Source organism: Oncorhynchus nerka, linkage group LG6, assembly GCF_034236695.1.
Source record: "Oncorhynchus nerka isolate Pitt River linkage group LG6, Oner_Uvic_2.0, whole genome shotgun sequence".
Classification (NCBI taxonomy): domain Eukaryota; kingdom Metazoa; phylum Chordata; class Actinopteri; order Salmoniformes; family Salmonidae; genus Oncorhynchus; species Oncorhynchus nerka.
The window spans coordinates 38,641,621-38,657,699 of NC_088401.1; the positions used below are offsets into that span (position 1 = coordinate 38,641,621).

General features: G+C 44.7%; 1 long non-coding RNA gene across 1 annotated transcript in view; it reads left to right on the forward strand.

Moving 5' to 3' along the window:
• Nucleotides 1-14,735, forward strand: part of LOC135572183 (uncharacterized) — a 49,272-nt gene extending 34,537 nt beyond the window's left edge. The window contains exons 2-3 of the long non-coding RNA XR_010464082.1: nucleotides 13,125-13,187; nucleotides 13,303-14,735. This is a non-coding gene — a long non-coding RNA (uncharacterized LOC135572183). The remainder of the gene's footprint in view (nucleotides 1-13,124; nucleotides 13,188-13,302) is intronic.
• The last annotated feature ends 1,344 nt before the right edge of the window (nucleotides 14,736-16,079 follow it).

The following is a 16,079-nucleotide window of genomic DNA, read 5'->3' on the forward strand; positions in this document are numbered from 1 at the left end:
GATGTTCCATACTCACAAAAAAGGTTCATTCTCTCTAATGTTGAGCACAAATGTGTTTACATCCCTGTTATTGAGCATTTCTCCTTTGCCAAGATAATCCATCCACCTGACAGATGTGGTATATCAAGAAGCTGATTAAACAGCATGATCATTACACAGGTGCAATTTCTGCTGGGGAAAATACAAGGCCACTTTGAAATGTGCAGTTTTGTCACACAACACAATGCCACAGATGTCTCAAGTTTTGAGAGAGTGTGCAATTGGCATGCTGACTGCAGGAATGTCCACAAGAGCTGTTGCCAGTGAATTTATTGTTAATTTATCTACCATAAGCTGCCTCCGATGTTGTTTTAGAGAATTTGGCAGTACATCCAACCTGTCACAACCACAGTCCACATGTAACCACGCCAGCCAAGGGCCTCCACATCAGGTTTCTTCGCCTGCAGGATCGTCTGGGGGGAAGGGTGCTGTGGAGTATTTCTGTTTGTAATAAAGCCCTTTTGTGGAGAAAAAATGCATTCTGTTTGGCTGGGCCTGGCTCCCCAGTGAGTGGTCCTTGCTGCCTAGTTGGGGGGGGGGGGTTGACCTCCATAATGGAACTTCAGAGAATGTTGTCTAAAGTTGTATTTGTCACAGACAAAATGTAGTCCCGACAAACATTTAATGTTCATTCGTATTCTTTGAGGTACAAATGCAATTACTGGATGTTTCAAAAACACCAAGTCAACCCTGAAGAATACATTTGTTTATTTTGATATGAGATAAGGGATTTTTTTCCCCAAGCTGTGTACTCTCTGCCTCCGATGCATTCATTTCAACATGACACTACTCACCACTCAGATACACTTAGGTGAATTAATATGCTTACTAACTTTGAATAGGTCGTACACTATCTGTGTAGCTAACTATTCAAACTGTATACCTGCCAGGGAAAGCAGTATAATACACATAGGACCACACCGGAGTCTTTTCTCCATGTTGTGTTGTGAATGGGTTACCTGTGATGGATTCAAAGGTTTGCTGCACAACCTTGCCGTATCAACAATTTTCAAACATATAGCTAAATACTGCTCACAATAACCAAAGCCCACAGATCTGCACAAAGTAAAGGTGCTGTAAGGATTGAGAATATGGGAGTCATAATCACAGATCTGTTATCAGAAAATCACTCTGGCAAGGGATCAAGAGCAGACTGAATGGACTAAGAAAACACAATAGAAGCCAACCTGTGTTAGATCAGAAATCCATACGCTGTCTTTTGTAAACAAAGATCTATGCTTTAGAGATTTATGGTAGAGGTCTATGCCAGCTAATATTGTAGGATCACCCAGCCTGCTCTATTTCCCCAATACTTTGTATAAAGTGTAGTGCAATGTTTGCAAACTATTAGGCTTGGGATGGGCTCTTTTTGACAATGATTAATTGCCTGCAGTTTATCAATGTTTGCTGACATATGGTGAGATGACACAACTTGATGGGGTGTCAATCAATCTGTCCATGATTTGAATACATGCCTATATGTATTTTCTTTTTACCTCTCGGTGTTGACAAGAATCACTGAAGTTTACTTCCAATGTAATATTTTTTAAGGTCAATTTGTGGAGTGTTTTGGGTATAGTAATACACTAGGGATTGACATATTTTTAATTATACTGTTTTAATGATGCATATAGATAGTTTTTCATTATTTCACCAAAGTAACAAAAAGAACACTAAGGGGACCTTCGAAATTCTTTTGAACATGCTCTTTTATTAAATAAACTTTTTAAATGACAAAAATGTGAAGCTTTTTATTATGTAAGCATGCATGCAAAATACATACATGTCACGCCCTGACCTTAGAGATCCTTTTTGTCCTCTATGTTTGGTTAGCTCAGGGTGTGACTCGGGTGGTAAAGTCTATGTTTTCTATTTCTTTGTTTTTGGCCGTGTGTGTGTGTGGTTCCCAATCAGAGGCAGCTATCGATCGTTGTCTCTGATTGGGGATCACATATGAGTTGTCATTTTCCTTTTGGTTTTTGTGGGATATTGTTTTCTGGTTAGTGTTTCTGCCTGACAGAACTGTGCGCTTTCTTTTTCGCTTTTGTTATATTGTTTGAGTGTTTTTGAAATAAAAGAATCATGAACACTTTCAACGCTGCGCTTTGGTCCACTCCTAATCAAACGAGAGCCGTTACAGAAGATCCCACCACCAAAGGAACAAGCAGCGTGGCCAGGACAGTTGGACATGAGAGGAGATCCTGAACAACGGAAGCCCGAGAGCCAGCTCCCAAATTTTTTTTGGGGGGGAGAACACTGGGAGATTGGCAGAATCAGGGTTTAGACCTGAGTGACAGGTAGGCACCGTGTTATGCGGTGATGCGCACTGTGTCTCCAGTACGCATTCACAGCACTGTGCACTCGGTGCCAGCTCCTCCCATTTTTCGTGCTAGAGTGGGCATTCAGCCAGGACGGATGGTGCCGGCTCAGCGCTCCTGGTCTCCGGTCTCTTCGGCCCAGGATATCCTGTGCCGGCTCTGCGCACTGTGCGCCTTCACAGCCCAGTGCGTCCTGTGCCAGCACCCTGCATTTTCCGGGTGAAAGTAAGCATCCAGCCAGGACTGGTTGTGCCAGCTCTATGCTCGAGATCTCCAGTGCGCCTCCACGGCCCAGTGTATCCGGTACCTGCTCCACGCACCAGGCGTCCAGTGCATCTCCCCAGTCCGGTGAGACCTGTTCCAGTTCCACGTACCAGGCCTCCAGTGTGTCTCCCCTGCCTGGTAAGACCTGTGGCAGCTCCATGCACCAGGCTTCTAGTACGTCTCCTCAGTCCGGTGAGACCTGTTCCGACTCCATGTACGAAGCCTCCAGTGATGATCCATGACACGAAGCCTCCAGCGATAATCCATGGCCCAGAGCCTGCATTGATGATCCTTGGCACTAAGCCTGCAGTGATGATCCAGGGAAAGGAGCATCCAGCGACGGTCCCCAGTCCAGAGCCTCCAGCAACGGTACCCAGTCCGGAGCCTTCAATGACGGTCGGCAGTCCGGAGCCTCCGACGACGGTCCGGAGGTCCCGGCGGCGATCCCTAAACCAGAGGCGCCACCATAGTGGGGGGAGCCTCAAGCAAAGCGGGGTCTGCGTCCCGCACCGGAGCCCCCACCGAGAGTAGATGCCCACCGGAACCTTCCCCTATAGGTTCAGGTTTGCGGCTAGAATCCACACTTTGGGGGAGGGGGGAGTACTGTCACACCCTGACCTTAGAGAACAAAAAGGATCGCTATGTTTGGTTAGGTCAGGGTGTGACTCGGGCGGGAAAGTATATGTTTTCTATTTCTTTCTTTTTTGGGCTGTGTGTGGTTCCCAATCAGAGGCAGCTGTCTATCGTTTTCTCTGATTGGGGATCACATATAAGTTGTCATTTTCCTTTTGGGTTTTGTGGGATATTGTTTTCTGTTTAGTGTTTCTGCCTGACTGAACTGTGCGCTTTCGTTTTCACTTTTGTTATTTTGTTTGAGTGTTTTTGAAATAAAATAATCATGAACACTTTCCACGCTGCGCTTTGGTCCACTCTTCCTAATAACAACGAGAGCCATTACAAAATAGCAGTTCAGAGAAATGCCATCAAATAAATGATATTACACGGAAAACAATATAAATAATTGCATTTATTAAATAAGATACATTGAGCTGGGAGGGAGGTGAATCATTAACTCAAGTCATAATGATCCTAGGTTATTTTCCTTTTATTTCAGCAATTTATTGTTTAGTTTTCGTCAACTTAACATAACGCCTTATGGACATTCTGTACATAATCAATGCCCAAAGCACTAATTCACTAACAGTATGTTGAAGATCAGGTTGGTTAACGCACAGGTTTAGCTTGAGGCAATAGGTTGTTTAGAATAGAGCTACAGTGCATTCGAAAATTATTCCGCATTGTTACATTACAGCCTTATTCTAAAATTGATTTGAAAAAAAAACATCACTCTACCCACAATACCCCATAATAACAAAGAAAATTCATTTATAAAACAAATTTAAAACTGACATTTCAAGTATTCAGACCCTTTACTCAGTACTTTGTTGAAGCACCTTTGGCAGTGACTACAGCCTTGAGTCTTCTTGAGTGTGACGATACAAGGTTGGCACACCTGTATTTGGAGAGTGTTTCCCATTCTTCTCTGCAAATCCTCTCAAGCACTGTCAGGTTGGATGTGGGGGGGGGGGGGGGGGGGGCGTATCATGACACAAGGTGAGACCCAGATGCAGACACAGGAGACACATCGTTGGAGTCTTACAATGTTTAATAATCCAAAAGGAGTAGATCGTGGACATGCAAAAGGTAAAAACCAGATTAGAGTCCAGGAGGTACAGAGTGGCAGAAAGGCTCGTGGTCAAGGCAGGCAGAATGGTCAGGCAGGCGGGTACAGAGTCCAGAACAGGCGAGGGTCAAAACCGGGAGGACGAGAAAAAGAGAATAGCAAAGGAATGCATACGGGAAAAACTGCTGATTGACTTGGAACATACAAGGCGAACTGGCACAGAGAGACAGAAAACACAGGGATAAATACACTGGGGAAAACAAGCGACACCTGGAGTGGGTGGAGCCAATAACAAGGACAGGTGAAACTGATCCGGGTATGACATTGTCGCTGCACAGCAATTTTCAGGTCTTTCCAGAAATGGTCAATTGGGTTGAAGTCCGGGCTCTGGCTGGGTAACGCAAGGACATGTCCCGAAGCCCCTCATGTCGTAGGTCCTGAGCTCTCTGGATCAGGTTTTCATCAAGGATCTCTCTGTACTTTGCTCCGTTCATCTTTCCCTCGATCCTGACTAGTCTCCCAGTACCTGCCACTGAAAAACATCCCCACAACATGATGCTGCCACCATCATGCTTCCAAGCATCTGCCTCCAAGCATCTGCCTCTAACCCTAGGAAGCTCTTTGCCACCTTCTCCTCCCTCTTGAATCATCCTCCCCCTCCCCCCCCCCTCCTCCCTCTCTGCAGATGACTTCGTCAACCATTTTGAAAAGAAGGTCGACGACATCCGATCCTCGTTTGCTAAGTCAAACGACACCGCTGGTTCTGCTCACACTGCCCTACCCTGTGCTCTGACCTCTTTCTCCCCTCTCTCTCCAGATGACATCTCGCGTCTTGTGACGGCCGGCCGCCCAACAACCTGCCCGCTTGACCCTATCCCCTCCTCTCTTCTCCAGACCATCTCCGGTGACCTTCTCTCTTACCTCACCTCGCTCATCAACTCATCCCTGACCGCTGGCTACATCCCTCCCGTCTTCAAGAGAGCGAGAGTTGCACCCCTTCTGAAAAAACCTACACTCGATCCCTCCGATGTCAACAACTACAGACCAGTATCCCTTCTTTCTTTTCTCTCCAAAACTCTTGAACGTGCCGTCCTTGGCCAGCTCTCCCGCTATCTCTCTCAGAATGACCTTCTTGATCCAAATCAGTCAGGTTTCAAGACTAGTCATTCAACTGAGACTGCTCTTCTCTGTATCACGGAGGCGCTCCGCACTGCTAAAGCTAACTCTCTCTCCTCTGCTCTCATCCTTCTAGACCTATCGGCTGCCTTCGATACTGTGAACCATCAGATCCTCCTCTCCACCCTCTCCGAGTTGGGCATCTCCGGCGCGGCCCACGCTTGGATTGCGTCCTACCTGACAGGTCGCTCCTACCAGGTGGCGTGGCGAGAATCCGTCTCCTCACCACGTGCTCTCACCACTGGTGTCCCCCAGGGCTCTGTTCTAGGCCCTCTCCTATTCTCGCTATACACCAAGTCACTTGGCTCTGTCATAACCTCACATGGTCTCTCCTATCATTGCTATGCAGACGACACACAATTAATCTTCTCCTTTCCCCCTTCTGACGACCAGGTGGCGAATCGCATCTCTGCATGTCTGGCAGACATATCAGTGTGGATGACGGATCATCACCTCAAGCTGAACCTCGGCAAGACGGAGCTGCTCTTCCTCCCGGGAAGGACTGCCCGTTCCATGATCTCGCCATCACGGTTGACAACTCCATTGTGTCCTCGTCCCAGAGCGCTAAGAACCTTGGCGTGATCCTGGACAACACCCTGTCGTTCTCAAATAACATCAAGGCGGTGGCCCGTTCCTGTAGGTTCATGCTCTACAACATCCGCAGAGTACGACCCTGCCTCACACAGGAAGCGGCGCAGGTCCTAATCCAGGCACTTGTCATCTCCCGTCTGGATTACTGCAACTCGCTGTTGCCTGGGCTCCCTGCCTGTGCCATTAAACCCCTACAACTCATCCAGAACGCCGCAGCCCGTCTGGTGTTCAACCTTCCCAAGTTCTCTCACGTCACCCCGCTCCTCCGCTCTCTCCACTGGCTTCCAGTTGAAGCTCGCATCCGCTACAAGACCCTGGTGCTTGCCTACGGAGCTGTGAGGGGAACGGCACCTCAGTACCTCCAGGCTCTGATCAGGCCCTACACCCAAACAAGGGCACTGCGTTCATCCACCTCTGGCCTGCTCGCCTCCCTACCACTGAGGAAGTACAGTTCCCGCTCAGCCCAGTCAAAACTGTTCGCTGCTCTGGCCCCCCAATGGTGGAACAAACTCCCTCACGACGCCAGGACAGCGGAGTCAATCACCACCTTCCGGAGACACCTGAAACCCCACCTCTTTAAGGAATACCTAGGATAGGATAAAGTAATCCTTCTCCCCTCCCCCCTTAAAAGACCTAGATGCACTATTGTAAAGTGGCTGTTCCACTGGATGTCATAAGGTGAAAGCACCAATTTGTAAGTCGCTCTGGATAAGAGCGTCTGCTAAATGACTTAAATGTAATGTAATGTAATGTGCTAGGTTTCCTCCAGACGTGACACTTGGCATTCAGGCCAAAGAGTTCAATCTTGGTTTCATCTTACCAGAGAATCTTGTTTCTCATGGTCTAAGACTCTTTAGGTGCCTTTTGGCAAACTCCAAGCAGGCCTGTCATGTGCCTCTTACTGAGGAGTGGATTCCGTCTGGCCACTAAACCATAAAGGACTGATTGGTCGAATGCTGCAGAGATGGTTGTCCTTCTGGAAGGTTCTCCCGTCTCCACAGAAGAACTGTGGAGCTCTCTCAGAGTGACCATCGGGTTCTTGGTAACCTCCCTGACCGAGGCCCTTCTCCCCTGATTGCTCAGTTGCCCGGGCGGCCAGCTCTAGAAAGAGTCTTTGTGGTTCCAAACTTCTTATATTTAAGAATAATGGAGGCCATTGTGTTCTTGGTCCCCTTCAATGCTGAAATTATTTGGTACCCTTCCCCAAAACTGTTTCTCGACACAATCCTGTCTTGGCTTGGAACAGGGATATGGACAATACCATAGTTGGTTTTTTCTCTGTGGGACCTTATATAGACAGGTCTGTGCCTTTCAAAATCATGTCAAATCAATTGAATTTACAACAGGTGGAGTACAATCAAGTTGTAGAAACAACTCAAGGATGATCAATGGAAGCAGGATGCACCCAAGCTCAATTTCGAGTCCCATAGCAAATGTCTGTTTTCGTTTTGTCATTATAGGGTATTGTGTGTAGATTGATGAGGAACAAATGTAATTTAAGAATAAGGTTGTAACGTAACAAAATGTGGAAAAAGTCAAAGGGTCTGAATTTCCGAAAGCACTGTATACTGTAATCCACCATGTTATTCATCAAAAGTGCAATGGCTGACTACAACAGATGTGTTCCCTATAGTTTAAAACAATCCTTTAACTCAGACATATACTGAGGGATGAACAATTATGTACACTCTTAGAGAAAAAGGATTCCAAAAGGCTTCTTCGGCTGTCCCAATAGGACAGGGTATTTCAACTCTTACCCGATGAGGTCTGGAGCCGGCGGGTTTCCTGTTCTACCTGATAATGAATTAATTGCACAGACATGGTGTCCCAGGTCTTACTCAGTCCCTGATTAGAGGGGAACAATAACAAATTGCTGTGGAACTGGCTTTTCAAGGTCCCGAGTTGAGTTTGAAGGCAATAGGAAAACCAGTTTTGTTTCCAGGTTGAACTCTTTTGGGTTCCATGTAGAACCCTCTGTGTAAAGCGTTCCGCATGGACCTCAAAATAATTATAGCTGGAACCAAAAGGGTTCTTTCTACTGTTACAAAATACGGTTCTTTTAGGTTATTGATAGCACCTTTCTTTCTAAGAGTGTACTGTAGGTCCTCATTAAATAGCAGTCACATGGTTTGTCTAGAATCTTCCTTTGTCATTTGACAGCATCTCTCCATTATCTCTCTGTGTGTGTTTGAGACAGTAGAATAACAGGGTGGCATTGACAAGCCGACAGGCTGGTCGTGGCTGACCCCTGTCTGTTAAGTACGGGGGAAGAGTCGTAGGACATGAGTCATTGTGTATTCATGAACTCTCTGCCACAGTGCTAATGAGTGGCCAGAGGAGTCCAGCCAGGCCATGTGACTGTGGGTGGAAGGGTTGAGGGAAGGATGGGGAGGGCAGCTCTGGATGTGAGTGGAAGGGTGGGAGGGAGGGAGGGGGAGGGAGGGAGGGAGGGAGGGAGGGAGGGAGGGAGGGAGGGAGGGGGAGGGAAGGGGTGGGTAGCTGTGACATGGTTTGTGTCAAAAATGGCACACCATTCCCTATGTATTTGCATGAACAGGGCCCATAGGGCACTATATAAGGAATACTGTAGGATGTAATTTGGGACACAGCCATGGTTGTGGTTGGATGGACAATGGGATAGGTTGGGTGCAGTAAGCCATGACATTTTCTCTGACACCTCACTGTTAGTTAAATAATATTCTGAGAGAGAATAGAGAATAAGGCAGTGGGTCTTGGCATCTTTCCAAAGTAGCCTTTCTCTCTGTTCTCTGTCCTGGCTACGAGATAGATACCACCTTCCACAGTGTCCTCGGTTTCTACGTCGTTTCATCATATTCCAAAGAAACACACTTAACATACAATAAAACCGGGATGATATGTAGTAATGAATTTTCCATTTCAACTGCAGCTGCTCCACAGTCTCAATTAAGCCTGGTCAGTGAAGAATAATTGTCATCTATAATTCCCATTCAAGTCTGCTGGTTAAAGGGCAGGGGGATATTGAACAGGCTGACATTACAGGAGATGGAGTCGTGAACTCTTGGAGTACTGTGTGAGATATCACAACAACTAATGGGAGAATAAACAGCTAGACACAAGGGTACACAAGTCAAGTCAAATCAAATCAAATTTTTCTGTCACATGCTTCGTAAACAACAGGGGTAGACTAACAGTAAAATATTAACGTACGGGTAATTTTCCAACAATGCAAAGTTAAGATGATGATAACTTTAAAATAGTGACATAAGGAGTAGATACATAGTGGACAACAAATAACAATAACGACTAAAAGTAAGATGGCTATATATAGGGAGCACCATTACCGAGTCGATGTGCAGGGGTACCAGGTAATTGAGATAGTACAGTACATATATGTACTGTACTATAGATATAGATTGTACATATAGGTAAGGGTAAAGTGACTAGGCAACAGGATATAAAATAGATAGTAGCAGCAGCGTATAATGTAAGTGTGCGCATGCTGTTTGTATGTGTGTGGGTGCATGTAGTATGAGTGTGTATGTTTGTGTGTGTGCATGCATGTGTGTGCTGGGATGTCAGTGTAGGTATGTGTCAGTGTGTGTGCATAATCATTGCAAAAAAAGGTCAATACAAGTAGTCAGTGTAGCCATTTTATTAACTGTTTAGCAATCTTGTTGCTGTTCAGGGTCCTGTTGGTTCCAGACGTGTTGCACTGGTACTGCTTGCAGTGCGGTAGCAGAGAGAGCAGTCTATGGCTAGAATTGCTGGAGTCTGATATTTTTTTACAGCCTTCCTCTGACACCGCCTGGTATGGAAGCTCTGACGCATTATGTACTGGGCCGTACTCACCACCTGTACCAAGTGGTGTTGCAGCCAGTAAAGATGATCTCCATGATGCAGCTGTAGAACTTTAAGGATCTGAGGGCCCATGACAAATCTTTTCAGCCTCCTGAGGGGGAAGAGGCATTGTCATGCCTTTTTCACAACTGTGTGGGTGTGTGTGAACCACGTTAATTTCTTAGGGATGTGGACACCGAGGAACTTGAAGCTCTCGACCCGCTCCACTATAACCCCATTGATGTGGTTGCGGGCGTGCTCGCCCCTCTGTTTTCTGTAGTCCAAGATCAGCTCCTTTGTCTTGCTGACATTGAGGGAGAGGTTGTTGTCCTGGCACCACACTGCCAGGTCTCTGACGTCCTCCGCATAGGCTGCCTCATCGTCCAGTATGCCAACTGGAGTGGGTCCAGGGTGTCTGTTATGATGGTGTTGATGTGAGCCATGACCAGTCTTTCAATGCATTTCATGACTATATATGGGAGTCATACGGGGCAATAGTCATTTAGGCAAGTTGCCTTGGCGTTCTTGGGCACGGGGTCTATGGTGGTATGCTTGAAACAAGTTGGTATTACAGACTGGGTCAGAGATAGGTTGAAAACACTTGCCAGCTGTTCAGCGTATGCTCTGAGTTTGCGTCCTTTTATCACGTCTGGCCCCGCGGCATTGTGAATGTTAAGCTGTTTAAATGTCTTACTCACGTTGGCTACGGAGAGCGAGATCCCGCAATCATCCAGAACAGCTGGTGCTCTCATGCATGGTTCATTGTTGCTTGCCTCGAAGTGAGCATAGAAGGCATTTAGCTTGTTTGGTAGGCTTGCGTTTCTGAGCAGCTGGTAGCTGGGTTTCCCTTTGTAGTCCGTGATAGTTTGCAAGTCCTGCCATATCCGTTGAGCATCAATGCCGGCATAGTAGGATTCGATCTTAGTCCTGCATTGGCGATTTGCCAATTTTTTTGCTCATCGAGGGTTGTAGCTTGATATTTTATAAGCATCCGGATTAATGTTCCACTCCTTGAAAGCGGCACCCCTGTGTAAAGGGACGAATCGGAACCTTTTTGTGATGGTAGTTATCTAGCTATATAAAACGAGCCCCACTGCAAATACGCCTTCTCCGATGTTGGTTACAAGGCGGTACTTAATTAAATTAGGTACGAGAACATCATGTTACCATGAATCCTCCTAAATCCAAGCATTGGCAATGGGGGAGGGGACCAGTAACTCTATGATCAAACTTTATCTATGTAGATGCAACAATCATTTTTCATACTTTGATCAGGTGTCATCCAAAAACTATATTCTTTAATAAAAACCATGATTCTGACTGTTCATGACCATTAACATCTGATGGCAATAAAAGAGAAGAGATGAACAGGAATGACATTTATTCTAATGGGTGGTCAAGAAAATAAATATCTTTAAGCCATGCCACCTCTAATTCATGCCTCCTCTCCAGGGTTCTTCCAGAAACACATTGCTACATTGAACCATTAAAGGTTCCTCCAAGACCCTCTCAACTAACCGAAGGTGCAAATATGTAACCTATTTCAGGAAGCTGGGTGTATGATGGACAAAACTTCATAGGAGAGGCATAAGTTCTTTCATCTAAATGCATTTATTGAATGCCATAATAATAAACTCTAACAAACGTGTATGTAAATAGTAATTATATATCAAATGTGAAATAAAAGCTGTTTAGATACCAGAGAAAATATAACATCTTGCCCAGCCATGATTGGTTAAGACAATGAGGGGGCTGAGATATTCATGAAAAAGAGAGCCCTGTTCTGTCACTCAAGGCTTCTCTGTCAAATGGCACAGAACTACTCTCCGTCACCAGGGATATTTGAAAGATCCATTGGATTTACTCATATTTTCATCATGGACAACACGCAAAGTGTAGCTATAGATTTCAATAATACAGCTGCTGATATTGTCACAGCTCTGTCTTCTGTGGCAATAGAAGTCATGACTAGTTCAAGCCAAGTGGGAAGGATTATGCTGAAAGTGAAAGTTTATCTGCCATAAATCATCATAATCCATACACAGGTAAATTAAGAGTCAACATCTAAAATGACATGTGCATATGTTATTGTCACAACTGTATTAAAAAGTAATTTGAATTGCTAGATATTGTTAGCTAGATAGATAGCTAAACAGTTGCATACAGGTAACGTTATAGCCAACTAAACTCAGCAAAAAAAACAATGTCCTCTCACTGTCAACTGTGTTTATGTTCAGCAAACTTAACATGTGTAAATATTTGTATGAACATAACAAGATTCAACCACGTTGACGTAAACTGAACAAGTTCCACAGACATGTGACTAACAGAAATGAAACAATGTGTCCCTGAGCACAGGGGGGGGGTAAAATCAAAAGTTATAGTCAGTATCTGGTGTGGCCAACAGCTGCATTAAGTACTGCAGTTCATCTCCTCCTCATTGTCTGCACCAGATTTACCAGTTCTTGCTGTGAGATGTTCCCTCACTCTTCCACCAAGGCACCTGCAAGTTCCCAGAAAGTTTTGGGGGGGATGGCCCTAGCCCTCACCCGCCGATCCAACAGGTCCCAAACGTGCTCAATGGGATTGAGATCTTCGCTGGCCATGGCAGAACACTGACATTCCTGTCTTGCAGGAAATCATGCAGAGAACGAGCAGTATGGCTGGTAGCAGTCATGCTGGAAGGTCATGCAGGATGGGTACCACATGAGGGAGGAGGATGTTTTCCCTGTAACGGACAGTGTTGAGATCGCCTGCAATGACAACAAGCTCAGTCCGATGATGCTGTGACACACCACCCCAGACCATGACGGACCCTCCCCTTCAAATCGATGGTCGTGGACAGGCAAAAGGTCAAAACCAGTTCAGAGTCCAGGAAGTACAGTGTGGCAGACAGAATGGTCAGGCAGGCAGGTACAGAGTCCAGAAACAGGCAAGGGTCAAAACCGGGAGGTCTAGCTAAATAGAATAGAAAAAGCAGGCACACAGGAAAAACACGCTGGTTGACTTGAACAGACAAGATGAACTGGCACAGACAGACAGGAAACACAGGGATAAATACACTGGGGAAAATAAACGACACTTGGAGGGGGTGGAGACAATCACAAGAACAGGTGAAACAGTTCAGGGCGTGACAGGTGTGTGTGTGTACAGGGCATTTTAGTACAGCTGTAGCAGTCAACAGGCAATAATTAATTCATGTTTTAACCTATTTTTTGGAAATTGTCTTTCAGCATGAACCTGCTGTCCGTCACCAGTACAAGAACATGAACGAGGGTGAACAAGCAACACTTCAGGTATTTTGTTTTTGTAATTTGAGCTTATTGCTTAAACTTGGGCTCAGTAAATATTATTGCTGGTATGCACGGTTTTAATGTCTTATCTATTATTGTCTCCATTCTTCCTTTACAGCTTCAGTTGTCTGGAGCTTGGGGTTTTTGTGGCCACGGCACTTCCACTCAGATGGACCCAGGTTTCAGCAGCTGTGCAACGTTGACGTCCTTCCTCCTAGAGATGTGCAAGCATCCCCTGGACTGGACACAACCAGGCAAAAACTTTTTTAAGAAGATCAGATGCCATGAAAAGGCCATGGACATTATATGTCCTGCTCTAAAGGGCAGGACAGACATATATTCTCAGGGTAGATTCCTTTGTAACATCATATCATAACATTACCTGAACCAAAGTCACTCAAAGGATCTCGTTTTAAAAGCCTATGTCTAGATATTTTTTTTACCTTCATGTGTTGTGTGTTTCAATTATTTCCTAAATTTAGGTTACTACCTTCAGCACTTAAAGTTAATGAACTATTTTAATATTGTAATTTTTTTAAAGCTATACATCACTGATTTAGCACATGGCCACAGTCATATCTTCACGTGTGAATTCTTTAAGAGATGGGTGGGTCTAAGGCTTAAGAGGGTATGAACGATACCAAATGGGCATAAACATAGCTGTTAAAGGTTATCTTTATTATAGAACAGTAGTCAAGTTAATACTGTTAATGGTTTGCCTAATGAGGGAACTTTGTGAGATAATGTTGAGAGAATCCATTTTGGACACATGGTGAAAGTATTCTTTTTCTAAATATGTTTCATAAGGATTAATGTAGAGCAGTGGTTCTCAATCCTGGTCCTGGGGACCCAAAGGGGTGCACATTTTTGTTTTTGCCCTAGCACTACACACCTGATTCAAATCAGCAAAGCCTTTTGATGAGTTGATCATTTGAATCAGCTGTGTAGTGCTAGGGCAAAAACGTGCACCCTTTTGGGTCCCCAGGACCAGGGTTGAGAACCAGTGATGTAGAGCAAGTGTGAAAATCACAGAAAAATGGTTCCTTCAGGAACTATAGGGGTTCCCAGAATCACCCCTAATTCTAAGTGTAGCCTTAAGCTCAGTGTGGATATTACCTGTGTCATGACTCTCTCTCCTTGGTGAGGATCAAAGGTGCCAGATCAGCTTGACACATGTTTGAAGATCCCTCTTTCCCACAGAAGAGTGTGCCGGTCTTGATATCTTAACACTGGGTTGTAAATTTAAGCCACATGGTACTTTCCCACTCTGCCTTTCAGTATCCACCAAAGGAATGCTTTGTCTAGAGTGTGGCCCGCCTAAAAACTCTGTAAAATGATTGGACATTGAAACAGTATTTCTAACATAAAGAATGTTGGGAATGGTGAGAGATGGAATATGGAAAAATGAATCTCTATTTTGTGATGTCATTAAAATGATCAGAAAGACGTTATAATGGAAACATTAACTTTAAAAGCTTTCGCACTGTATATATCAGATTTACATATAAATGTTGTAAAAGTTCTGATTAAATATTAAACTCTTTTTGAAAATATATAAATGTGATTTTAGCGTTCTAAATGAGATAATGGCTTTCCAAATAAACCTGGGCCCAGTCAGTAACCATTACCACGTGAGCACATACATTGTGTTGGCGTGTTGGAACGCCCCTAAGACCAGAGTGCTTAAAATGACTTTCTAACGAGATTTACATTAGAACAAAACATTCCGGGTTGCTGCCAGCGTGTAAAGTGGTCCTAGCTTTACCCTGAATACTAAACCATTGATACCAAAGAACGTGAGGACGTGGTCCACATGTTGAAATGGTTAGAACTACAAGACCAGAAAATGGTAAGACCCTCTGAAAGTCTCGACATGTGAAGAAGGTAAAGACTACACCAAACATTCACAGTCTGCAGTTGCGTATGTAAAGTAGTCTAGGACAATTTGACCAAAGACGAGAAGGATAAACAGATCCCTCTCACCACTGTGTGGGACACCTGAAGTATCCATTCTAAGATCACTCCAAGACAAAGAAGCCTACAACTAAGAAGGACATTGTGACTTGTGGAGGACAGCGAGAGACTTACATCGAACTACTCCCCATAGACAGATCGAGGGGTTTCAACAGAGAGACAACAGATAAAGACATCTATGTGTAAATATATATTGCATTTCTAATCCGAATGAGCAGTTGTTAGGGTGGTAAATATTCATATTACCGTGAGCGTAGCTTCCAAATGTATGTGTGATAAGTTGACTCTCGTTGTCTCCCTCTCTTTCTACCGCACATCCCTTTCCATTGTGTAACCAAACAGTAATTATTTTGTTAGTCCACTAGGGACCTGTTTTCATTGCAATATGTTAGTAATCAATAACCTATACCATGTGTGTTTATGTATTTCTGTGTGATTATTTAGTTAGTAAATCAATTATTAAACTGCGTCATGACATATCAGAGCCCCATGCGAGGAATCTAAGATAGAATGAGGCCTTACTGTTGCAGCAGATAGCAGATTAAGTTATACACACAGATTACATTCTACACCATCAGAGCTCTGGGCAGGAATTGTTAAGGTGCGAGTGTTTCCATTTGAAGATACATAGAGGATTCCTCCGGTGTTGTTTCTCTGATGTAGGTATTCTCAGAAATAGACTAGTTGGGCCAAATGGAGTACTATTTCTGTCACTGGTGTTTCAGCAGGGAGTAGACTCGGTCATTATTAATTGCTTGAGCGAGGACATACGGGCCAGCCTTTTATATAGAAATTTGAACTAAGCGAGTAATTATCTCTCCATCTCTCACGCTTCAGTAGTGTGGGTAGACCATGGCGTGGATCTCTATGTTAGTGCTCATTCCGGTAAAATATTGCTAGCAAAGGGGACTCAGACTGGGT